The sequence below is a fragment of the Boleophthalmus pectinirostris genome, unplaced genomic scaffold, assembly GCF_026225935.1.
Source record: "Boleophthalmus pectinirostris isolate CB_2022bp ecotype Guang Dong unplaced genomic scaffold, ASM2622593v1 HiC_scaffold_19, whole genome shotgun sequence".
Classification (NCBI taxonomy): Eukaryota; Metazoa; Chordata; class Actinopteri; order Gobiiformes; family Gobiidae; genus Boleophthalmus; species Boleophthalmus pectinirostris.
In genome coordinates this window covers 1,855,815-1,882,463 of record NW_026571140.1, presented here as the reverse complement: position 1 = coordinate 1,882,463, position 26,649 = coordinate 1,855,815, and the positions used below count along the sequence as shown (strand labels likewise).

At 40.6% G+C, this 26,649-nt stretch overlaps 1 protein-coding gene and 2 long non-coding RNA genes across 3 annotated transcripts in view; 1 reads left to right on the top strand and 2 right to left on the bottom strand.

Annotated features, from left to right (window-relative positions):
- Positions 1-13: 13 nt before the first annotated feature.
- On the bottom strand, positions 14-1,942 carry LOC129409262 (uncharacterized). Its single transcript, XR_008632328.1, has 4 exons — positions 1,833-1,942; positions 1,500-1,603; positions 993-1,142; positions 14-599 (listed from the first exon to the last, which is right to left on the bottom strand). It is a non-coding gene; the product is annotated as an uncharacterized LOC129409262 (long non-coding RNA).
- Positions 1,943-4,564: 2,622 nt separating this feature from the next.
- Positions 4,565-5,272, bottom strand: LOC129409291 (uncharacterized). Its single transcript, XR_008632351.1, has 3 exons — positions 5,233-5,272; positions 5,077-5,152; positions 4,565-4,934 (listed from the first exon to the last, which is right to left on the bottom strand). It is a non-coding gene; the product is annotated as an uncharacterized LOC129409291 (long non-coding RNA).
- A 1,341-nt stretch (positions 5,273-6,613) lies between these two features.
- The window catches only part of LOC110174521 (beta-1,4 N-acetylgalactosaminyltransferase 2-like), a 57,988-nt gene continuing 37,952 nt past the window's right edge, over positions 6,614-26,649 (top strand). Inside the window, exons 1-2 of the mRNA XM_020940624.2 lie at positions 6,614-6,624; positions 7,604-7,780. The gene's annotated coding sequence lies outside the window, so the exon portion shown is untranslated. The remainder of the gene's footprint in view (positions 6,625-7,603; positions 7,781-26,649) is intronic.

Genomic DNA, 26,649 nt, shown 5'->3' with positions numbered 1-26,649 from the left:
AAAGAAAGACGTCTCTCCTGAGAAAAGCTGGTTTATTAAACAATCCAAGGAACTTCTGGAAATACTTTATCATAATATTAAGTCAAATATTAAACCCATTACACACACACACACACACACACACTCTGCATTAACAGGTTAGTACAAACAGCTGTATGTCAGTAAATCTCATTGTGTTCCCTTTTTACTGAAGCAAGTGACAATCAAAAATGAACAAATTATCTTTGCCAAATATGATCATGTAGAACATCACTGCTTTAACTGCAGTACAATAGTACATTCTTATAGTACATGTAATTAGTTACTATCAAAAGAGACACCAAATAAACGGCACATTTCACCATAAATCAAATGTCAGTACAGACTGAAAAACATTCAGAAAAACTTATGAGCAGATGTTTTCATTTCTGTCTCACACACTTGTTCAGATCATATAAGACTCTGGACCTCCTCCTCAGAGACTCTGGACATGGACAATGGAGACATGGACAGTGGACTTGGACCACTCAGTGTGATGTGTCTCTCGTCTTCTGGAGGAGGAAGAGCAGGATGGGTGTTAGGTCTGATTGATTCAAAGTTGTGTCCTGCAGAGTGAAAACCTGTAATGACACACACATTAAGAAAACTACAAAACTATTAGAGGAAAATAAGTTTGACAGAGCATGCAGCCCCAAAGAACACCTGGACTCCACCCGCACTATTTACATTTATTATTATTTATTTATACACAAGGGAGTGAGAAACACAATTTCAATGCTTTATATGTTTTTCGTATGAAGAATTGACAATAAACAATTTTAACGTTGAACTTAAACTTTGATGTACATTCAGATTCAAAGACAGTTTATATCTGAAACAGCTAAATGAACAGAGGAATCCCACACATGTGAGAAATGTGTATTTTCACAATTTAAAATCATAATTTCAACATGAGCATGATTCATTTGCAGCTCTTATTATTATTGGAGTTTTCAATCTAACATGTCCCATACCTAATCGTTGGCAGGAGTCTGGGTCAGCACCTCCAGCTCAGTGTGGACTTTACTTTGTCATGTGCATTTGACCCATTTTATGAATCACAAGCATCTTGTCAGCCAACAGTTCTGTGGCCCCTGCAGTGTGCTGTGTCCTCGTACAGGAGGCTGCAGATGAGAAAAGAAAATTCATGTAAAACAGATTTCTCATTGTTATAACATTAGATGTGACAGACCAAACAGACAGTCAGGTCGTATCTACACCAGGTCGTATCTACACCAGTGTCTGCACAAATCTGTTCAATGAGCCTCATGTCCATCATAAATCTGACCTGTCCAGGCAGGATTATTTACTTCTTCACTTTACAAACATGCACGGATTGTTAAAAGCAGATCATGTATTCCCAGAATGAAATGCACACGTTGGAGGTTTATATTATGTGATTTACTAGTAAATATGAGCTTTGATAGTCAAACTGAGTCTTTTCAGTTGAATGTATGAAATAATGTGTGTTTTTTTCTTACCTCCGAGCTACACTGACCAACTGTTTACATGTTTACACTGTCCGTGAAAACGTGGAGTTTTCTCCTCGCAGCTTCTTTAAATCACTCCGTGGGCTTCTTTTCCCCTAACAGTAAAAACATCATTAGTGTTTGATGGAAATCTGTCCAAATATGAAAGTTTGAGCGGATTTTTCATCGCATTAGCTGCACATTACTAGGCAAACTTTAGCTCTAAACTCCGCGCTTCACGCAGTTAAAAACAAACTTATTTGACAGTTTTGTGGGAGTTATGGTCATATTTTACATTTACAGTTGTGTTAGTAATGATTTGATGAAGTTAAAAGTGTTACTCACATGTTTTTCTACTCACAGGCTTTTTGCTCCGTGTTTTCGCTCCGTGTTTTTGAACATCTGACTGCCGCCGCGCGGTGCATGCTGGGATACTGAAGACTGCGAAGGATACTTGGATGTGTCCTCCGTTCGCGGCCCCATCTCCATGGAAACGAAGCCGGTTTTAGGGCTGCACTTGAAGGCTGCATGACATAAAAATGAAATGGGACAGGCCTTGTTTGACCGGAAGTGACGTATGCAGCCTTAAAACCAGCCTTCGGAGGCTGCAGCCCTCGATTTGGGACACAGCCTTTGCTAGACAACACCAGAATTGGGAAGTCCTCCACTGGTGTCCTGTGCTCTTCAGAGATGAGAGCAGGTTCACCCTGAGCACCTGTGACAGATGTGAAAGAGTCTGGAGAAGATGAGGAGAACTCTCTGCTGCCTGTAACATGGTTCACATGAGCAGTTAGGTTGTGGGTCAGTGATGTTCTGGCAGATCCAGGGAGGGACACACAGACCTCTACAGGCTAGAAAACAGCAGTCTGACTGTCATATCAGGAGGAAATCTTTGAAACATTGTCAGATCCTACACTGTTGCAGTATGTCCTGGTTCCTCCTGATGCACGACAATGCCCGACCTCATGTGACAAGAGTCTGCAGGCAAAACCTGGAGGATGAAGGGACTGAGACAAGCAAATGGCCCTCGCCATCACCTGACTTAAACCTGATGGAACAATTTATATTGTTGAAAGATTTCTCTCAATGAGGAGAGCAGAGGGAGAGAGAGAGGAGAGAGAGGAGAGGAGAGGAGAGGAGAGGAGGAGAGGAGAGGAGAGGAGAGGAGAGGAGAGGGAGAGGAGAGAGAGGAGAGGAGAGGAGAGAGGGAGAGGAGAGGAGGAGAGGAGAGGGAGAGGAGAGGGAGAGGAGAGGGAGGAGAGGAGAGGAGAGGAGAGGAGAGGGAGAGGGGAGAGGGAGAGGAGAGGGAGAGGAGAGAGGAGAGGGAGAGGGAGGAGAGAGGGAGAGGGAGAGGAGGAGGAGAGGAGAGGAGAGGAGAGGAGGAGGAGGGAGAGGAGGGAGAGGAGAGGAGAGGAGAGAGGAGAGGAGAGGGAGAGGGAGAGGGAGAGAGGAGAGAGGGAGAGGAGAGAGAGGGAGAGGAGAGGGAGAGGAGAGAGGAGAGAGAGGAGGGAGAGAGAGGAGAGGGAGAGGAGAGGGAGGAGAGAGGAGGGAGAGGAGAGGGAGAGGAGAGGGAGAGGGAGGGAGAGGAGAGAGGAGAGGAGAGGAGAGGAGAGGGAGGGAGGGAGAGGGAGAGGAGAGAGGAGAGGGAGAGGAGAGGGAGAGGGAGAGGGAGGAGGGAGAAGGAGAGGGAGAGGAGGGAGAGGGAGAGGAGAGGGAGAGGAGAGGGAGAGGAGAGGGAGGAGAGAGGGAGAGGGAGAGGGAGGGAGGGAGAGGGAGAGAGGGAGAGGAGAGAGGGAGAGAGAGGAGAGGAGAGGAGAGAGAGGAGGAGGGAGAGGAGAGGAGAGGGAGAGGAGAGGGAGAGAGGAGAGGAGAGGAGAGGGGGAGAGGAGAAGGAGAGGAGAGGGAGAGGAGAGGAGGGAGAGGAGAGGAGAGGAGAGGGAGAGAGGAGAGAGGGAGAGGAGAGGGAGAGGGAGGAGAGGGAGGAGGGAGAGGAGAGGAGAGGAGAGGGAGAGGAGAGAGGAGAGGAGAGGAGGAGAGAGGGAGAGGAGAGGGAGGGAGAGCAGGGAGAGGGGAGGAGAGGAGAGGGAGAGGAGAGGGGAGAGAGAGAGGAGAGGAGAGGGAGGGAGAGGAGAGGGGAGAGGAGAGGAGAGGAGAGGAGAGGAGGGAGAGAGGGGAGAGGAGAGGAGAGGAGAGGAGGGAGAGAGAGGGGAGAGAGAGGAGAGGAGGAGAGGAGAGGGAGAGGAGAGGAGAGAGAGAGAGGGAGGGGAGAGGAGGAGGGAGAGGAGAGGAGGAGAGGGAGAGGAGGAGGAGAGGAGGGAGAGGAGGGGAGAGGAGAGGAGGGGAGGGAGAGGAGAGAGGAGAGGAGAGGAGAGGAGGAGGAGGGAGAGGAGAGAGAGGAGGGAGAGGAGAGGGAGAGGAGAGGGGGAGGGAGAGGAGAGGGAGAGGAGAGGAGAGGAGAGGAGAGGAGAGGGGAGGAGAGGGAGGAGAGGAGAGGGAGAGGGAGAGGAGAGGAGAGGAGAGAGAGGAAGAGAGGAGAGAGAGGAGAGGAGAGGGAGAGGGCCATGTGAGGGCCAAACAAGATTCTGAGAAGTATTTTGAGTTGCAGAAATTATAATTTGTCAACATGGACAAGTCTTCCACATCATTATATCACTTTGATTTTCAGAGTGTCTATAAATGAAGCCCTCTGTAGAGTGAAAATGTTATTTTCACCTTTTGTTCCTAAGACATTGCTCTGTGTATATATATATATATATATATATATATATATATATATATATATATATATATATATATATATATATATATATATATATATATATATATATATATATATATATATTTGTATAGATATCCAGCATTTTTTGTGTGTTTTCAAAATAATTTTTTTGAGCAGTGTTCGCTGCTGTGTTCAAAAGGGAAGTGAACATGGACGGACTTCTGGGTCCAATTCACACTGGGTAGAAAGTATTTCAAATAGATATTACACAATATAAAAATTAAGAGCTGTTGCCTGAATAAAAATATACATATTATTCAAATAATAAAATATGCACTGAAAAAAAAAGGTTGCTGGATTTGCGTAAAAATGTTCTGGAAAGCGGTTGCACGCAATAAAATTATGTTTAGGCTTTGAAACTTATTTCGATCTCCTCTACACATATTTTTCTCAGAACATGAACGTCACTTTTTCATGTTGATGAAATTTGATCAAATCATGCTGAATATGCATATTTATCTTATGTTACCTTATTGTGAAATGTATAAGTCTGTATAATTTAATTTAATTGATCTAATTCTGTAAAATAATACAAAAACAGTCTTTAGTTTTCCACAGTTCTGTCTTGTCTTAAACAGAATCAAACACACAGAGACACACAAGTACAGAGACACACAGTTTGGAGCTGGACAGTGTGAAGATTTATTCCAGTGAAGAAGCTCTGGTCTCTGTGGACACAGAATAACACATGATGATCACATTCTGATCATCTACTCTGTTGTACATGTTTAAATACATTTAAAGTGCCTATAATGGACCAGAACAGAGTCACAAGAACATTAGAACTGTATCTGCAGAAACAAAACTCACCATGTGCTGCTTTTCTTCCTCTAAACGCAGTAACAGGGAGGGCATCTGGTATAAAGTCTCCTAGTGCCACATCACCCTGTAGAAACACGAAAACTGTTTCAATAGGAAGTTCATTTTGAAAAAATTGTTTAAAATCATTTTAGTTGAGTTACTTACATTGTTCATCTGTGCTCTGTGGTTTGTTGGTTCTCAAACATCTTCCTTTTTTTTGAAACATTAGATAGAACATTCATGAACTTCCCCACAGCTCCAGCAGAGCTCTGGACGTCACTCTTTGTTTGTAGACGACTCTGGAACAAACACATTCAAATCTGAGTTCAACTGTCACACTCTTGTAGATAAACAGTCAAAGACAATTTGTTTCATGGAAACAGTCCTTACATTAACTCTAATTTCAAATAAAACACCACAAACATGTTTTAACAATGAAAACATTCTTGGCCAGAGAAGCACATAAAATCTTTGAAAAGTCTCACCTCCAGATCAGCTTCATAATCCTCCTGCTCCACACTGTGTGTCCTCTGCTCCTGGAACTGTCCTGTGTCCTGTTACATTTGAATTTTCCCTCCAAAGGTTTTGAGGAGGAGAATTCCAGAGGGAGGAGCCTCACCACAGATTATTATAAAGTCAAATTTCCTCAACCTGATTAAAACATGCAGGTCTAACAATCAAGTGACCTTTGTAAGATTTAAACATGCTGGACAGAGAAACGTAAAAAAGTCATGTTATTGTTATTGTCAAATTAGTGTCAAATTAACCCCTCTCAGACCAGTTTTTCAGTGTGATGTCTGAAAACTACTCTGAAAAGTACAATTTCTTCAAAAGGTGATTCAACTAAATGTAAAAATCAAATGGACCTGCAGCCTCGCTTCTGTCAGTCTGCCCCAGGGCAGTTGTGGCTACAGTTTACAGCTACTAGTTTACACCACTGAGTGTGGAGTGAATGAAGAATGAACTGTAAAGCTCTTTGGGCATCTTGAAAGGCGCTGTATAAATGCAATGATTGATTAATTTAAAAAATAATAATAATTAAAAGTGTTTGACAACACTGCATTTCCCATCATGCATCTGGGCTTTGTAGTCCATCAGGCTGGGTGAAGGCAGCTGCAGTTGCCTTTCTGCTTCATCCACATTGCAAGGTGCACGCAGACATCTTCATCTTACTAATTCCCAGTATGTACATATTGGGGTGTAGCGCGCTGCACCCGCTGCACCCGCTGCACCCGCTGCACCCGCTGCACCCGCTGCACCCGCTGCACCCGCTGCACCCTCTGCAGGAAGTCCCTCCCCCAGGTCAGTATCATTTCCTTTACAGGTGACTTTCAAAAGTCTAAAGCTGAAGTCCTTGTGTTTAACAAGGTGTCTAAGTGTCTTTAAACAGTGTGCTGAAAAGAAACTCTCAAAAAACAAATGATGCACAAAACAATGAAACAAAACAGAACTTCAACCAGTTCTCCTCCACACGGCCCAGCCCCCCCCCCTCCAAGGTTTTAAAAATGGCGGGCATGGACACGCCCCCTCTCTCCTCTGGACCATGTGGAGCTGCAGGTGAGTCTAGTCAATATGGAAGTGACTGATCAATAAAGTCTAAATGATTAAACAAAACTAAGAATTCTATATGTACCTGTTGACAGATGAACAAATGAACTGAAATCAAAGTTTGTTTAATGGGACAAAGGCCCAGTTTGTCACTCATCTTTGTCAATCATTTAAAAAACTGAAATATTTATTTTTATGATTGTATTTTCTATCTCAGGGATATACAGTTATTATTTACACAGATGATCTTTTTCATGAGTCTACAGTGTGATGAGATAATCAAGTTCTGATCTTTAAAAAAATAAAATAAAAATTAAAAAAAAATGCAGTGTGACACGTGCCGCTCTGTCCTACATGTGTTGGGAAGGTTACTTTTAAATGTAATCCCCTACATATTACAGATTACATACCCCAAAATGTAGTTTGTAACGGAATCCATTATGTAATCTGAATACTTTGGATTACTTGATATTGACATGCTTTTTAGTTTAGTTTTGATTTTAGTCCTGGCTTAGTTCTAGTTAGTTTTTTAGTTCTAGTTTAGACCTGGTTTAGTCCTGGTTTATCCCAAAATGTGAAAACTGAAAATTACTGCCCTGTAATCCATTTATTTCAACAAAGTAACTGTAATCCAATTACCACTCACTGAAACAGTAACTGTAACTGAATACAGTTACTCATAATCTGTACTCTGATTACGTAACTTTGGTACATGTGATCTGTTACTACCCAACACTGCATACACGTAATGCACTTCGAGTCATTATAAGTTTAAAGAAAAATGATCATCTTTAATCACACTATTACAACAAGTATTAAATAATAAAAAAAGTATTTTAAAAAATAAAATTGAATTTAAACTAAACACATTTTTATTTAAATTGTGCATGATTTTAGTGGGTAAACTCCATTCGTCACTCAAACATTTTAAATAAAAGTGTAAATATAAAAAGAGTCGGTCTTTTAAACGGCTCTTTGAAATGAACAGATCCAAACGGAGAACAGGAGGCGCAAGTTCTTCAGACGAGCTGCTGTTCCGCGCAGGTCAGGTGGTCCGCGCGCACACGCACACGCACACGCACGGGTCTGGAGGTGGTGGAAACGAGCAGGACGCGCTTCTCTTGGAGACAAGGAACTACGAGTGACCCGCGCAAACTACAGCAAGGTAATAAAACTGATTCACTGCGTTTGGACTTTTTCTGTTTTCTGTAACTGTTTATAAACTTCCACAATTTTGAAGATAAATTAGTTGGGTTCTTTTTAAAGCCTGTACAGGAGAATGTGTGTTTACACATTTTGGGATGACTTGCCTCCAGCAGCTGGAACATAAATACTCTCCTGCTGCAATGTGTGAGGGTTAACCTCACGCTCTCCGCGGGGTCACATTGACCCGAAGAAACTTTTTTTTCCTTTTTCCCGTTCTCATAGAGCGGCTCAATCAGACCCAAAAATGTATTTTCAAATAAATTCTCGCCAGGCCAGAAAATAAATGTTTGGGTCTGACTCACCCGCCCCAAGAGCGCGGGAAGGGAAAAAAAAGTTTCTTCGGGTCAATGTGAGCCCGAGGAGAACGTGAGGGTTAAAACCCCACAAGTCCAAAAGACAAAATGAAAGTTGTATTATTGTATTATTCATTAGTGGTGGTCTGTGGAGCCTGCAGCGCGGTGCTCTGATGCTCACACTGATGCTGGGCTGTGGTTTAACGCAGAGTCTGCAGACTTTCTGCTGCTTTAGGCCAACAACATGAAAAAAACAGAGCTGCTTTTGTGAGTGGCCCAAGAAATGTGACTATAGGTGTATGTAAAGATGAGTACAGTTAAATCACTATCCACTTATTATCAGGCCAGTGTTGGGAATGAATACATGTACTGAAAATTCAGTGATGACATCACACTGAGAGAATTCCCATCCACTAACCACAAGATGAATCTGTCCTGAGTCACTATCAACAAGTGTTTTATTAAAGGTTTCTGTGTAAGTTAGAGGTGTAGTCTACCACCGTGTTGCTTAATATCATGCGATCCAACCAAGAAGGCAAAGTTGAATTTTTTGTATGTGTTTTAGTAAAATGAGCAGCTGAAGCAGTCATACATCCTTTACACTCAATTACATTAGAAAAACAGAAGACTCGGCTCTAGCGTCTGTGTGGGATTTTTCCTCCCTTTTACAACAAAAATTAAGCTGTAAATGTGAGGTTGTTTCCACTGTGCTGTAAATTTTATTGTAGTACTCATTAATCTTTAACTGATAACAGTATTATAATATTATTCCCAACATGTCTTGAATCTTCTTATTTATTAAACCCTCTACAAAACAAACCTGACACTGGTTGAACCACAACACGCAGAGATAAACACAGACCTCCAAAAAGTATTCTTCCATCTTTACTATGTTTAACATAGTGAAAGATAAGGATATACTGTAGTGTTTATAACAGATCTAACTTACACAAGAGTCAAAAGTCTACACCTAAACCTCACCCGTATCCTTCCACTCTGTTTTACTCTAGTGCACTATTTTCTCATCTGTCATTTCCTCATCACACACACCTGCAGTTGTGTTTTGCTTCATTCACATGTTTAACACACAAACCTGCACATTTAGACTGAGTTTTTCTCTCAAACAGAAAACACTCTATTCCACCTTGTGATGTCATCATGTGGTAGTACAGGAAGCGCTCTGTGTTTTTAAACTCCACACACCTTCACTGAATCATTTCAATAGTTCTACTTAACTAAAGGTAAAATAGGAGCTGTTCACTTGAAAACTACAGCCTCATGACATTAGAGCTTTGAAGGTGTAGACAAGGCCCTGGCCACATTGCACACGTATTTTCACCCTACATGAGTGTAAAAACTGCCCGTTTTAGATGCGTATTTAAGAGGACGGCTGCATTGCCCACACAAGGCGTGCTTATAGAGCAGAACGTCCAGCGCAGATTTCAGAAAATAAACCCAAACCTATAACTGACACGCTACAGGACACTTATCCCCATCAAAATACATCAAAGCTTGCATCTGTTCTTCTCTACTGTTTGAAGGAGCTCAGGTTCAGAATTAGTGTATTTAAATTGACTTTGGTCTCTTCCCTTTGCCACACTGAGTCTGTACACATGGTAAAGCTCATTCAGCTGCTGTCGCTGTAGACCTGACACACGTGTGCAGACGTCCTGCTGCGCGGCCCTGGCTCTGTGTTTGTCAATGGGAAAAACACTCAAAAACACTTTGCGAGGCGTTGCCGTGTATGCTCCAGTTGGATTTTCTTTTACTGATGCACACTTTAGCTCATCCACTCACAAAGCCTGAAATGTCCATTTCCCAGGCAGTCCACCACCAGAGACTCATCTGAGGTACGAGTGTCCACCTCTGCTCTTGCTGAACGCTCACATTCTCGTCTGCTGACTGTCCACTGCATTTAGTCAGGTGGATGTCTCGTAGATGATGGAATATGTTTATTGTCATGTAAATGTTTCTGATGTTTTCGCTTTGTGCACAGACATGATTAAACCATTAACACACAGGGAGGGTGACCTGCATTGCATTTGCCCCACACAAGTGACTTATATGCACCATGAGCACAGAGCAGGATGTGCAGGTCTGTACAGAGCAGTGCTCATGTTTGAGCCTCTGTACAAAGTAGAGCCCGACCGATATATCGGTCGGGCCCATATCAGCTCGCTGATATTTCACGTGGGCATGTTATACCTCGTTATAAAGCTTAGACTCTCTACATTATGTTCATTTAATCCAATTTACAGACAGATAAATGTCCTCATATGTGGCTCCGCATCAGTATTTATCTGCGGTGTAATTTGTCTGTGTGTGTGTCCGTACTGTCCCTGAACACACCACCAGAGTGACGTCACTTCACTCACGTGTTCTTGTTTACACCCGCAGCCGTGCACAACACTGAGATTATTTTCTTTTTACGACAATCGGTTTGAGTCTGGATTAAAAGGACTTTTATTAGTGCAGACATGTGATGTGAGGAGGAGCCTGTGTGAGCGGTGAGTGTTGGAAGTATGTCGACTTTGAAGCTAGTTTAGGTTTTGTTAGCGATTAGCTGCTGTAGCTCCCACACATAAACAGGCTGTTTTCTATTGGTCTATTGTAAAGTGACTGTATTGGCCGTATATTTGTTACTGGACCAGCATTGATATGTAAATGAGCTGTGAATAGACGTGTGAATGATCCACATTTATGCATATATTTAATTACCGCTGTGCGCACGGCTAAAGGCTAATAGCGGTAGTTTCTTATCTAGCTAGGAGTTATGGGTCGGTCGTGATCGAAGCGGCTCTTGGAGCCGGCTCTTTGAAGCGGCTCTTAGATCCGGCTCTTTGAAGCGAACAACGGGAGCATGTTTCTTATTGGGAGCCGTGTTTTCTCTTTTTCTCACTTTTTCTCTTCAAGCCACTTGTAGAGCCGTAGTTTGACAGCAGCAGCGGCTGAAAACGAAACTTTCAGAAATCTGCGTGTGCACAGGATAAAAAAAAAAGTACATATTTGGCTGCAGTTCAGCATAAAATGAATAAACCAGGACTAATCTTGGGCTCGAGTGAGGGAGAGACCGAGTCCTGACATTCAGTCCTGGTTCAGTTTAAATCTGTTTTAGTCCTGGTTTAGTCCTTTTTCAGTCCTGGTTCAGTTCTGGTTTAGTCCTGCTTGCAACAAAACAATCTCAAGAGTCGCTTGGGAGCCGAAAGAGCCAGCTGCTTTAGTGAGCCGAGCCAAAAGAGCCAGTTTTCCAAAAAAAAAAACTGGAATACCCATCACTAGTAGCTAGAATGTGATGCAAAAATGCCATTAGGTCAATCTACTGTCTGTACATATGATGTAAAGAGACAGAACAACAATAAATGCCTAAATAAACCCAATTTAGAATCCACTAGAGCCAAACCTAAGTTTTTTAAACAATTCAGTATTTACAGTGAATTTTGACATCACTAAATATATCGGTGATTATATCGGCTATCGGCAGCTCCAACTCCCATTATATCCGTTTCATATCGGCCACAACAAAATCCATATCGGTCGGGCTCTAGTACAAAGCTCTACTGACCACTGCAGCACATCCCATATGTGTGTCTGCTCTGCTGTCACAGCCCCGATTTGTCTGTGAATGCACACGCTGATCTGAGTCTGTGAGGAAATCAACATCACAACATTATTACCACAGACGGTTCTGAAAACGGATGTTAGGACAGTACTGTAATCAGCCTCATGTGAATGAGCAGCCTTTGTACAGATCCACATCAAACCAAACTACAGAGCAGAGCTGAGGCGATACAGGGAGCTGTGCTCTGCTGCGGTAGGGCATCCGGATGATTCCCACACAGCACACGAACATGTTATGAATTTTAAGCATTTATCATCCTAATATATTTCCAAACAAAAGAAGCCTTGAGCACGTTACATTTTGTTTTTCAGTGGACTCGTTTGATTTTTTTTTTTTTCACTGAATGCACCACACAGTCTGCTCCACTCCACCTGATATTTAGGCACGACACACCGACTGTTTAGAACTCCACCTCCCGCACTTACGCTAGTGCTAAGACTGGGGCCAAGATTGGGCCCTGTGTCTTTTGGACACTAAATTATGACCTGAATGTAGCAAACATATGTTACTTTATGCCACCCCCTTCCTGGTCTGTCTCCGCTCAAAGTCTACACCACCTCTCTGGCCCTGTCTGGCCACGCCTTTACAAGGATCACACCCCTGATAAACCGAGTAGTGAAGCTGTTAAGAACAAAATTAGTTCACTTTTATGTAGGGGTGGGCGATATATCGATATTTTAAATATATCGAGATAGTTTTTAAACTCTATGAATTCTGACATATCGTATATATCGATATAATGCTTATATTCAATTTAGATTTCGCCGCTTCTCTCTCGTCGCCGCCGCGCGCCCTTCGCCTCCCTGATTTTGTTCGCTCGTGTCTCCTTCACTCCTCACTACCGCCCTGAACGCCGAAAGTTGGTGCCAGTGAAAAGCTTCAAGCACCACGAACCTTTTCCACCATTTACAGACAAAACCACCAGCAGCACATCCTCATATTCCACTGAGTCACGTCCTTTAGCCCGAAAGAAGCTGAACGAGCTGAGCTGCGTGAAAAGTGCACTGTTTATGCAAATGAGCCATGTGCTTAAGTTTCGTTTCTGTAAAATGTAAACACACGTGCGCAAAACTGCATTAAACACATTATTATCTCAAACGGGCTGATGTGGCTCTAAAGTCATTATGCTTTATATATTGTAGTTTAGCAATGTAAAGTTTATTTATGCAGAATATTTTAATTAATAATCTGCTGCAGTGTCACTTGTACAATAGTGTTTTAAACGTTGGGTTTGATCTGCAGTGGATTGTGGGATTAAACCTCAGAGCTCCTTACTGCTGGATAATAACATGGATCTATTGAAATAAGGAACATCCTGAGCTTCTTCTGTTAAATGAGCTCATGGTTATGGATCTGGTCTGGATAACAGAGTTAATGCAAAGATGAGCTTGTGTTGAGTTGTTTTATTTATGAATGAAAAGAAGGAAATATTATATGTATTATTTCTTTTATTTTACAGTTAAATTATTATTTATGTAATTAGGGTTTTTGTAATCTTAAATGTTCCTGTATGAACTGCCGACCTCTTACACTTCAATAAAAAAAAAGGACCTTGTGGAATTTGGCAGATTTGTTTTTGCAGTTTTCAGTTTTAGGGGGTTATTTTTTCTTGAACATATATCGAGATATATATCGTATATCGAGATATAGCAAAAATGAACATATATCGAGATATCGAGATATATATCGTATATCGAGATATAGCAAAAATATATCGAGATATATTTTTTGATCCATATCGCCCAGCCCTAGGGAAGACCCAGGACACGCTGAAGGGACTATGTCTCTCAGCTGGCCTGGGAACGCCTCGGGATCCCCCTGGAAGAGCTGGAGGACGTGTGTGTGGAGAGGGACGTCTGGGAGGCCCTCCTCAGACTGTTGCCCCGCGACCTGAAGAAAATGGATGGATGGATGGGTCCTTCAAATGCTTTTCTCGTTGGAGATGTTATTGCTGACAAAGCCCTTCATGTCATTTCTTGGTAGTACATTTAATGACCTTGTAGTATTAAAATTAAAATGATGGTATTTTCTGGTGGAGGGTCCATCAAATGGAGATGCTGGTGCTTTGTCTGGAGTGTGTCACTCACACTATTAAACCTTTTTATCTTCATGGAGACCAAACCAGACCGAGTAACAGGTCAGATCTGTGGAGAGGCGATCCCGTTCAGTCAGAATGTCTTTTTATGTTTTTGAGTTATAAAACCACCTGTAAATGAATGAATGTAAAATTGAGGTTAATGCCATAGTGTGGAACATAATGACATATCCATAGAAACAAACAGGTGGCAAACCGCCGACCTAAAAGTGACCTAGTTCACCTTTTATGCTTTATGCTGCATTGTCTAGATATAGTTCAATCTTAAATGCTTTCTTTTAGACTCTATTTTTTCACAATCTCTCTCAGTACAGTAATATACAGTAATATTTTTCAGTACACAGACTGTATCCTTCTAACAGTGCTATAAATAACTAATATAAGAGTCCTGCTTATCTCCCAGTACCAAACATATGAGTGTAAGAGTCTTGTGTTACTCATATGTGCATAAGTGGAAGCATTAGTGATAATGTGTGATCATTTAACATTATTTTACAAAAAAGACGGTTTAAGCAGTCATTTATCTGCCAGCCTTATTTCAGCCAGCCATTAGCCATTTTGTGACATGCTCAGTACTCAGCTCCAGGGTCGACTTAGGCTTGGTTCCATAACCAGAAATTTCAAAAATTTCATGCTTGTACCATAGTAGTGAACTATTGGGCACTTTTTGGTCCTTAACAGTTCCACTACAGGCTCAAACCTTGTGAAGCCATGTGTGTGACAGTGCTCTCAAAATGACTTTTATCAGATTGTTGGAGTTAAACAACAAAATACAAAACCATCTGATTTCAGTTTGATCATAGGTCTGTGGTTGCTCACATGCTACTCACTCTACTCAGATGCTGCAGTTTGCGTGCCATTCAAGGTCCTATATTTAAAGTGTGTTTTAAGCCATGTCATCAAATACATATCTACAGTCCCTGACAAAAGTTTTGTCGCTTATCCATTTTGTAGAAACAAAAGCTTATAACCTGACTTTAAATTAATCGATTGGTTTTAGAAATGTCTCATATGAAGCTAAAACCCTCCCAAATTATGCTCAATATACTAAAATAAATTTGCTTCACTGAAGAAAGATTGATCATTTAATGAACACAGAAAGGTCAGATTTTGGCAAGACAAAAGTTTTGTCGCCTACAGAAAATTGAACAAATAATTTATTTCAAATACAAAAATATGTTGCATAACGTCAGTGAATTAAGTCGTGGTGCTGTGAGATCCATATTTAATATCTTGTATGACTTCCATGAGCTTGAAGGACGCATCCATGCGGTTTGACAATGATTCATACAATTTGTTAATGAAGTCATCAGGAATAGCAAAGAAAGCGTCTTACATGCCTCCCAGAGTTCATCAAGATTCTTTGGTTTTGCCTTCCATGCTTCCTCTTTCATTCTACCCCAGACATGCTCAATGATGTTCATGTCTGGTGACTGGGCTGGCCAGTCCTGGACCACCTTGATCTTCTTCACCTTGACAAACTTTGATGTAGAGATAGAAGTATGCGATGGAGCACCATCCTGCTGCAAAATTTGACCCTTTTATGGTTGGGAATGTAAGAGGAGCTAATACTTCTTGATTTTTTAGGATATTGATATTGTCTTCCACCCTGCAAATGTCTCACACATCCCCATACTGGATGGAACCCCAGACCAGGATTTTTCCACCACCAAACTTAACTGTTTTCTGGGTGAATCTTGGATCCATGTGGCTCCAGTAGGTCTCCTGCAATATTTGCGGCGGCTGTGATGTAATTCAACCGAGGATTCATCTGAGAAATCCACCTTCTGCCACTTTTCCAGTGTCCATCCTTTTATCAGGCTGTGGGCCTTGGCAAATGCCACATGTTTTTTTAATTGCCTTTTGTTTAGTGCTGTTTCTGTGCATTGATTTGATCATGGAGGCCATTTCGAGACAGAATTCTACAAACTGTTGTGGTTGACACAGGGACTTGAGGTGATCAGGTCTGGTGGAGTCTGCTGCAGTGGAAAAGGGGCCTTGGATTTTCGAATCGACAAACGGTCCTCCCGAGCAGTTGTCTTGTGGGGTCTGCCGGACCTGGGCTTGTCAAAAACATCTCCAGTCATTTCAGATCTTTTTCTTATTCTTTGTACTTGGCGCTGAGACACATTGAAGGTGTCACCACCTCAGCAGTGGATCTGGTCTTCAGCCTCTTGATAATTAAGGCTTTGGTCTCAGGGTGGATCTTAGGCATGTTGTCAGAGGTCAAGTTGCAGTTGATGTGAAGGTCTGGTGTGCTGGGCTTCTTTTTATACACACCCACTAATTGATTGATCAGTAACTGATCACAGGTGAGGCTGTAATCTAGGATTGGGTGCATCATATGACAAGACGACAAGACTTTTGTCTTGCCAAAATCTGACCTTTCTGTGTTCATTAAATGATCAATCTTTCTTCAGTGAAGCAAATTTATTTTAGTATATTGAGCATAATTTGGGAGGGTTTTAGCTTCATATGAGACATTTCTAAAACCAATCGATTAATTTAAAGTCAGGTTATAAGCTTTTGTTTCTACAAAATGGATAAGCGACAAGACTTTTGTCAGGGACTGTAGAGTTGTGTTTTGTTTAATTAATGTAAACCTTTATTGGACATCTTCTTCAGATAAGGTCCTGTCCATCAGACATCTGTCCACACATGTCATTTTATCGATGGCAGTTTACTGATAAGCTTTTAGATTTTAGTGCTCTCAGTGTTTGCTCTGTTTTATCTGATGCCTCATAGTATTTGTTTTTGTTCTAAATGTATGTCTTTGAAACACGCTCTCAGTTTAACATTTATATTTTGTAAGGATTTGATGATGTATTAGTGGTTTCTTGTCTAGCACTTTTACTGCCTGATTATATAAAGATTTGAGTAATTTAAGGTTGATCGTTGCATCTAGATAAACTTTCACAGTTCAGAGTGTTTTAAATGTGTCTAAAGATAAAATGAAAAATTCTGGAGTATTGAAAAAGCAAGTGAGCGAGATTTACCAAAAGTTGTTGATGGACGTATCTGATAATAAAAATTATATAAAACAACAGTGGGAAATGGAAATGAATGTGACTTTGGATGATGATACCTGGGAGAGTGTGTGTTTTGGTTGTCAGAAGTCAAATTTGGAAGGAGTTTGACTGGAAGATCAAATTAAGATTTTTTAGAACCCCGCTTAAAACTTTTAGTTCGAAATGCAGTCTTGGTGACAAATGTTGGAGGAATTGTGGACTTGTGGGTGACCAGACTCACATATTTTGGGACTGCCCCAATATAAAATGTTTCTGGATTGATGTTAAAGATGTTCTACAAAACATTTTGGCTGTGGACCTGTTGATGGACCCAAAGATCTTTCTGCTTGATACATTTCCTGATGGTCTCTCTCATGATCAGTGCTTTCTGCTGCATCTTCTCATGACTGCAAGGAAGATGATCACAATCTACTGGCTGAAACCTGAAACACCGACCGTTGATCAATGGATATCAAAAATCAGACAAGTTTATACAAATGCAATACAATGGAACTGTTAATGGCTCAACTACAGCTCAAGGTGCCAACTTTTGAAAAGAAGTGGAGCCCAATTATTGACTTTTTCAATAACATGCCTTATTTTTCATTTTTATTTTATTTTTTATTTTTATTAATTTTTGCAATTTTTTTTCTCTTCTTCTAGAAGGGGGAAGAGGGGGAATTACTGTATTTTCAGCACTATTAGGCACTCTGAATTATAAGATGCACTGTCATTAAATGGTCTATTTTCAAACTTTTTTCACAAATACACCACACTGGACTTTAAAGGAAACACAACAGTGTGATGGGTGAGTGGTTTTGTTTGTTTGTGGCGTTCACAGTGACTCTGGGCTTTGTTCAGTTGTGGCGTGTAGTAGGGATGGGCATGATTAGTCGATTAATCGATAATTGATCATTAAGAATTTTGATTATGTTAATTTTAATCGACAAACTGAATGTAGGTTGCTGTGTGTAGTGTGACCAAACAGGTGTGTACATGTGTCTCTGCATCAGAAGGAGCGAGACACAAACAGTGGGTCAGTCTGTAACGTACTGAAGCAGAAATGGGTATTTAACGATGATTTGTACAAGAAATTCCACACTTTCCGTTGCGTTCGGGACAAGTGTGAGTCCATGTGCACAGTGTATAAAGCAGCACACATGTTTCGTGTCCAGTGGGAAAAAGTTTTTCCAGGTGAGATTCGCGCAATGTGGATGACGAGTCCCCACCTCCCTCCCCCCGTACGGTGTCCTGGTTTTGACAAACACAAATCTGGTCACACTGACCTGTATTCACCTGAGTCATGTCTTTTAATCTGACAGAAATTGACCGCATCAGCGACACAAGAGCTGTAGTTTTATCTTCGCTTAGTTTATGCAAATTAGCGATGCGGTTTTAAGTTTTGTTTCTGTGAGAGTTGTGCAAAACAAAACAAACAAACAAAAAAAAAAACGGAATTAAATACATTATAATGTCAAACGGGCTGATGTGGCTCTAGAGTGATTATGGTTTATATGTCGTAAAGTTGAATTTATTTATGCAGATTAGTAGTGCAGATAGTAATAATAATGATGATAATTTCAATATAAAAACATTAATGATTAATCGATAATCGATCGTTAATTCTTCCGACGATCGATTAAGAAAATTTCATTGAATGCCCATCCCTAGTCAGTGGTTTTGTTTGTTTGTTCGTTCACGGTGACTCTGGGCTTTGTTCAGTTGTGGCGTGTAGGGAGGGTGCTGTCTGGGACCAACGGATTGTCGGTGTGTTCACAGTGACTCAGTTGTTCAGTTGTGTCTAGAAGTGGCACATTGCGCTCGTTTTTTCGGTTCGTTCCTCCGTTCCGTTCCTCGTCGGCGTGGAGTGATGTGTGTCTGTGGGTGTGTTTCGCTGTGCGGTCACTGTCTGCTCCGTGTGTGTTTGTGTGTTCTGCGGGTGGTGCGGTTTTGTCATTTACTGAAGTTGTGCTGGGACACCTCATTTTTTGATGGGGTTGGAGGCTTAAGAGCGTGTGAAGGCCTGGTCTCAGGACACTGTTGATGTAAATTGATTTGTGGCAATAAAAGTAAAAAAAAAAAAAAAAAAAAAAAGATAAATTGACTTCATTGATTAATAAACTGTATTTGTTACAGACTTTTTTGATATACTTTTTGAACCTGAACACTGGATCCACTACTACAACACTACTTCTAAATATTTAAATTACTCCCAACATTTTGATTTGCTTGTTTTTTACAAAAACGCACGATAAATAATTCAGTTTTTTGTCAGGCTATGTTTGCGGCTATTGCACGTTTGGATAATGACATGATTTTAGGAGAAGATCAGTCTAATGATGGATTTAAGACAAGATGAAAATGGCCTCCAAATATGCATTGGCCTTCTGCGACAGCCAGTCTCATAATGAAACTGTTAAAAAGGCTTGGTTCATGTGCACCAGTTTTTATAACACACTCGGTTAGTACATGTCACCCGTATTTATCCTTCTCCTTGGAATTTAAGTGAAATTTATGTTTTTTGCTGATTAAATGCGACGTCTGCCTGTTGTTCCTTATCCATCCATCCATCCATCCATCCATTTTCGTCCGCTTATCCGGGGCCGGGTCGCGGGGGGAGCAGCCTAAGCAGGGACTCCCAGACTTCCTTCACCCCAGACACGTCCTCCAGCTCCTCCGGGGGAACCCCGAGGCGTTCCCAGGCCAGCCGAGAGACATAGTCCCTCCAGCGTGTCCTGGGTCTTCCCCGGGGCCTCCTTTTAGGATGTTAAAACTAGTACTGGGTATCATTATGAAATAGCCGATACGATACATATCTCGATACAGTGAGCTTTTGATTCGTTATGACATATTTCAAAATGATTCAATATGGTTCAATAAAAAATAATGTCTAAATCATGGCTGTGATATTAAAAGTCTTTCTTAAACCACTTCTTGTGCAAAGTGAATATGAAACATGTCTCAAAGGTCATAGGTGTTACATAAACAAGTTTCCTTCCTCTAAATAAACAACAAAATTGTAGCACTGTAACAAAATAATTTAGTCAAATACACCAAAAAATCCTATTGGCGATATATCGATACAACAGCCACTGATATCGACAGTGTATCATCACATTAAACAATGTGATATATCGATATTTCAATTAGAGCCCGACCGATATGGATTTTGCTGTGGCCGATATGAAACCAATATAATGGGAGTTGGAGCTGCCGATAGCCGATATAATCACCGATATATTTAGTGATGTAAAAATTCACTGTAAATGTTGAATTGTTTAAAAAACTTAGGTTTGGCTCTGGTGGATTTTGAATTGGGTTTATTTAGGCAACATTTATTGTTATTCTCTGCCTCTTTACATCATATTTACAGACAGTAGGTTGACTTAATGGCATTTTTGCATCACATTCTAGACACTAGTGATGGGTATTCCAGTTCTTTTTAGAGAACCGGCTCTTTTGGCTCGGCTCACTAAAAGCTGCTGGTTCTTTTGGCTCCCAAGTGGCTCTTCAGATTGTTTTGTTGCAAGCAGGACTAAAGCACGTCTAAAGCAGGACTGAATCAGGACTGAACCAGGTGTAAACCAGGACTGAAAAATGACTAAACCGGGACTTATTTATTTTATGCTAAACTACAGTCAAATATGCTCGTTTTTTTATTTTTATTTTTTTTAATCCTACGTACACGCAAATTTCTCAGTTTCGTTTTTAGCCGCTGCCGCTGTCAAACCACGAGTCTGCACGCGGCGTGAAGAGAAAAAAAGTGAGAGAAAGAGAAAACACGGCTCCCAATAAGGATCAGGCTCCCCTCGTTCGCTTCAAAGAGCCGGATCTAAGAGTCATTTGTTCGCGACCGACCCATAACTAGTAAAGAAAGTAGCGCTATTAGCCTTTAGCCGTAAATATGTGCGCGCCGCGGTAATTAATTATATGCGCAAATGTCATAATTCACACGTCTATTCACAGCTCATTTACATATCAGTGCAGGTCCAGTAGCAAATATACGGCCAATATAGTCACTTTAGAACCAATAGAAAACAGTCTGTTTATGTGCGGGAGCTACAGCAGCTAACCCATACAAAGGACAAAAACTAGCTTCAGAGTCGACATATTTCCAACACTCATCGCTCATACAGGCTCCTCCTCACATCACAAATCTGCACTAATAAATGTCCTTTTAATCCAGACTCAAACCGATTGTCCGTAAAAAGAATATAATCTCAATGTTTGGATCTGTGTCTGCAGGTGTAAACAAACACACGTGAGTGATGCGACTCTGTGGTGTGTTCAGGGACAGTACGGACACACACACACAAATGACTCCGTAGATAAATACTGATGTGGAGCCACATATTAGGACATTTATCTGTCTGTAAATTGGATTAAATGAACAGAATGTAGAGAGTCTAAGCTTTATAACGAGGTATAACATGCCCACGTGAAATATCGGCCCCTATCAGCAAGCATATCGGCCGATAGCCGATATGCCTAAAGTTGCCCATATCAGCCGATAATATCGGTCGGGCTCTAATTTCAATATTTTTGCACACCCCTAGTTAAAACTTTCTTTAATGGGGGATTAATCCCTCTAACATTCAACAAAATAAACAAAAAACCCTAAATAAGTATGTTGTCACACTCCTGATGTTAACTTTAAAGTGCAGAGAGAGAACCTCAAAAATATCCTCAAAAAAAACAAAAACCCTGCGTCTAATGATGGACTTGAACAACCCATGTGCTGGCTCCTTGTTCCCTTTATGCTCTCAAATATATACCATATTTTTCAGACTATAAGTGGCTCCGGAGTATGTCACACCAGCCAAAAACTAAGAAGAATAAACATATATAAGTTACACTTTGGAGGAAAAGTATTTGATAAAATCAGAGACCAAGAACTGACATTTCCTGTGTAAAGTCAAGTTGTAGTATAAAACAATAGAAGAGAGAACAACAGACTGTTAACGTCACATATGAACAGTTCTTCAGATAAACTATAACATAAACAACATAACAGAACAAGTTTACCAAACTCTCCATCTCACTCCAAATCACTAAATCCATTCAACTCTTCATCCTCGGTGTCACTTCTGAACAACTCGGCCTCAACCTCCGGAGGTAAACAGAGCGTCGCTTCCTCTTCTGTGAAACGTCAGATGACAGCAACAGTTCCAGTTAGAATTATTCGTGTCTTTCTGAATCTCGACAGGATGGTTTCGGTGTCACTGAAGTCCAGAATTTGTCCATCCATCCAGTGACTTCAGGAAAGTTTCATGATGCATCCTCCTGGTGTCACAAGTTTCTCTCTCACTCCAAACTTTTTTTCTGCTGCTTGATTTCCTTTTTTGACATTGAGGGGCATTTGTGTTCAGCCTTTTCAGTCGTCTTTTATAAGTTTGTTTAAATGTTAAATATTCAGTGGTGCAGAAGTAATGTTGAGATCGACTGACATGACACAGACACAACAGAGGCTCTTTCTGCAGGAGACATGTGCAGTAGAGTGAAGTGACAGTGGTACAGGAGGAGCAGGAGCAGCACATACTGACACACAAGACTAGATCCTCTCGCCACTTCAGTGTGAACATTTTAATATAAGTCGCACCGGCGTATAAATCAAAGGAAACAGCCAAACCATGAAAAAAGTGACACTTATAGTCTGAAAAATACATGTGTGGCTATTAGCTCAAAAGTCCTGAAGCAGTACATCACCAGATGCAAATGAGGCTCAACAAACAGCCAAGCACAACTGTACAGCACACAGTCTGCCCCAAGTTTACAGTGCCATCGATGGATCATATTCGTGCCCCTAGAAAATGTTGGGATTGCCGATGCTGCAGTGTTCTTTCATCAGAGTCAGAAGAGTTCATTGCAGTTTGAGTTACATACTTGTAATAGCCCCATTTTCATACCCAAGACTGGCTACATTGTCTGATACATTTTACAGGCATCCAGGAAAACCAGCCCCATGTGGGGACATGGACACTGAGGCAGTCCAAGTGCCTGGTGATTGCTAATGACCCTTCATGTCCTCTTGTGCTTTGGCTCATAAATACATTTTCCTGTCTTGATCTGACACAGGAACAGATATTGTTCAATAGGCGTATTGGTGCCATTGGCATCAAGGTGGAGCACACATTTTGTTATCTAAAAGCCAGATGGCATATTCCATGAGTTCATGCTAAATGTTTCTACTTGCTGTATTCTCCATAATGTGTTTGAGGGGGAAAAAAAAAACGTGTATGGTGTTTAAAAAAAAAAGCCAAGCCGGGATAACCCTGATGCAGACGGGCCCTTGTGACTTACACTTCAGACCTCATTAGGTTATCACCTTTCAAAAACAGTTTGAATCACCAATACATAAGCTCATTTTTTGGGAAAAAATATATATAAAAAAATTCCAGGCACTAATGAATGTTAGATTTCATGTTTTCTTCAATACAGTAAAAATATTCAGTAACATTAGTGCTAAAGTGCAAGTGCTTTAAAATACAAACAAACAACAAAAATACAGTGCCCGTCGATTTAGAACAACTGAAAAAGGCAAGAATGTGCAATATACAAGCTGTAGAATTCGGTACAAAGGAGAGGTTTGGGTTGGAGACGGCTTGGTGCTGGAGGTGTTGTGGAGACTGTGGTGGTTGAGTGAGGTGTGGACCACACACCTGTGTACTTCAGATCAGTGAAGATGTGGATTAAAGTAGAGGAGCTGTTGTTGAAGGATTCTAGAGCATGGCACTCAGCGGGCGCTGTTGACATCTACAAACATGGGCTGGCACGAGCAAGAACTTGGCCTCTGTTATTCAGGGCAGTGTTACACTGTCATGTCCGTTACATCAGAACTCTGCAGAGATGATCTTGTGCTGTCTCTGGCTTATTTTGACCCAGCAGTTTGGGTTATCATTTTATCCCAACTTTAAAAAAAAAAAAACTCAGTTCTGTACTTGATTCAGTTTTACTTCTCTGCCTTGTTAATTCTGCCCAATATAAATGCCTATAATAACCACTACAGTGCTATTTAAGAAACATTTATTTAAAAAAAAATCATTTTAAATATATTCTTGCATTCAAAACATGTTACAGCATTAACAGCCGCATATTATAATTCAGCAGTAAAATGTTCATTTAAATTGTCCATTTTGTACTTTTACAACTTGTAGTTTCTCTCTGAGCGTGGAGCTTGAGTCTGATGGAGATTCCAAAGTGAGAACAGAGAGAGATATGTTTGTGTTGATTTTTGTGGTGACTCTTCTTTTACAAGGACCTCATAAATTATAATATTATTAAACATAACACTGACTTTTGTGATTGAACAGAAGCTTTAGGGCTGAGTCTGGGCTCAGGGCTGTGGACACTGTGAACAGGAAGCACAGGCAGAAGTCAAATATTCATTTAGTTACATTAACGTTAATGATTGTGTTGTAGAGGTCTGCGCAGGACAGAATTTTCATTCCCGCTTCTGCCCACAACTGTGATATTTTGTCCCACTCCTGCCCAGAAATCCCACACATTGAGGACGTTCACTTTCTTAAGCTCTATCAAACACAGAGAAGTGGAAGACTGCTTAAATATTTTTATTAATACCAAATAAAATATCCAGCACAAATGATGTCTGATAGGCACACATGAATCATTTGTATATTTTACTTTACACTCATATTTAGTTTGTGGGACTGCACAGTGCGAGGGCAGGCGGGTGGAATGATAAACTGTTCCACAATGACCTTTCAGAATAAGTCCTGTGCTGCTCTGTTTTGCATTGGGTGTGGGGCAGTGACGCTATTTAAATCCAGGCTCAGAATGGTTCCTTTTCACTGTGCATATGACTGAAAGGTTTTCATTCCGCCCTCTTCTCTCTAATTTATGTCTCTTTTAATTTGAATCTTTATAATTATTTGTTTTTATTTGTTTTTATTGTGATTTTAATGTGTTTCTTATTCTTTAAAGCACTTTGAATTACTTTGTGTATGAATTGTGCTGCACAAATAAACTTGCCTTGCAGTGCAGAGCTCTAGTGTAAAGTTTCAGATAAAATCACAAAGATAAAGTAATAAACATGTTTAAATAGTTGAGCAGTTGTTCTCTGGCGCAGTACGTGAGGGGAGTAATGGCCGTCGTGATCAGTTCACGTGTCTGTGTTTGAGCCAGTTTGTTGGACTGTTTGACAGGATTTCATCAGACCAGGAAAAGCTGGGAAATGTCTTTTTTAGATTTGAGCCAGCCTGCTGATCCAGTGTTTGGATTAAGAAAACTCACCCAACCCAACTTCTTTCTGCTCCACCTTCCTCTTCCTCCACACTACTATTTGGAGCCAGCGTCAGGGGTTTCAGGGAATTCCTATTCAAAGGATGTTGCTGTCAGAAGAAGATAACATGGCACGATTGTTCTTTGGTCATTGATTCTCCTCACAATTTACATACTTGAACTTTGTCTTTTTGTTTTTTCAAAGACCTGTTGCTGCTCATTGTGAGATTTTGCAGCAGTGATGGAAGAAGTATTGGATTTTACTTAAGTACAGATACTGGATAGGGCTGAACGATCTATCGTTTTTGACAGAAAATCGCAATCTTGGACAACACAATTTGACACGAGTGTCAGAGCCATTGTTTTTTGCAGTGCTCCTAAAGCCCAATTTAAGGGCGAAGTTTAGTTCTGTGTTTACTCAACGCACTCTGCCGCTGTTGTTTTGTTGCCGTCATTTTTGATTTAAGGGTCTGCTTCGATCTGGTCTGTGCAAAGTAATTCACCACAACGCTAGGAGGCCAGGATTTAAACCTGTCGTTCATGTAAAGTTTCAAATGAACCATCTGCAATGTGATAGAAACACAGAATAGACTCACCAGCAGCAGCACATCCTCGGTCACAGAGAGAACACTCACACTTCACTGAATCGTGTCCTTTAGTCTGACAGAAGCTGAACCGCATCAGCACACAAGGAGCGACCTGTTTTTTTTCCGCTCTTATAGTTTATGCAAATGACTCATGTGGTTTTAAATTTTGTTTCTGTAAAACATAAACAAATGTGCACAAAACTGCATGAAACACATTATTAATCAATGTATACTGAAAGAAAGGAAAGCGGAGTATGTGGAGTCGTGGCTGCAGGATTGTGGTGTGATTAAGTTTCTGTGATGTTTGCAAATGTTCATGTGCACTGAAACATGGATGAAATTGAAATCGCAATATCTTCCAGAAAAATTGCAATTTAATTTTGTCTTAAAATTGTTCAGCCCTAAAAAAGGAGTAAAAAATACAGGAGTAAAAGTATCACATGAAAAATCTACTTAAGTAAAAGTATTAAAATACTTGTTTAAAAATCTACTTAAATAACAGAAGTATTTGCTAAAACTTCAAATGTATTGATTTTGATTCAGATTTGATCAACAGAATCAAGTGAAGAGTCCATGTGCCAATCGCTTTTAAGAAATTTAATAAAGAACAAAAAACAATCAAATGAGAAAACAGTTTATTTCATTATTCTGTTTATTCTGTCTAACAAAAGAACAGATTTCGACCTAGGGGTGAGCGATATCTCGATATTTAAAATATATTGAGATATTTTTTAAACACGATATGGATTTTGACATCGTATATATCGATATAATAAAGTTATTTTTGTATGCAGTGTTGTTTATTTAATGTCACAGAAGCACTTTTTTCCTAAATGAACATTGTGGAATTTGGCATATTTGTTTTTGCAGTAGTTTTGGGGGGGTTATTTTTCCTGTACACATATTGAGATATTTATCGTATATCGAGATATACCAAATATATTGAGATATATTTTTTCTTCCATATTGCCCAGGCCTATTTTGAACT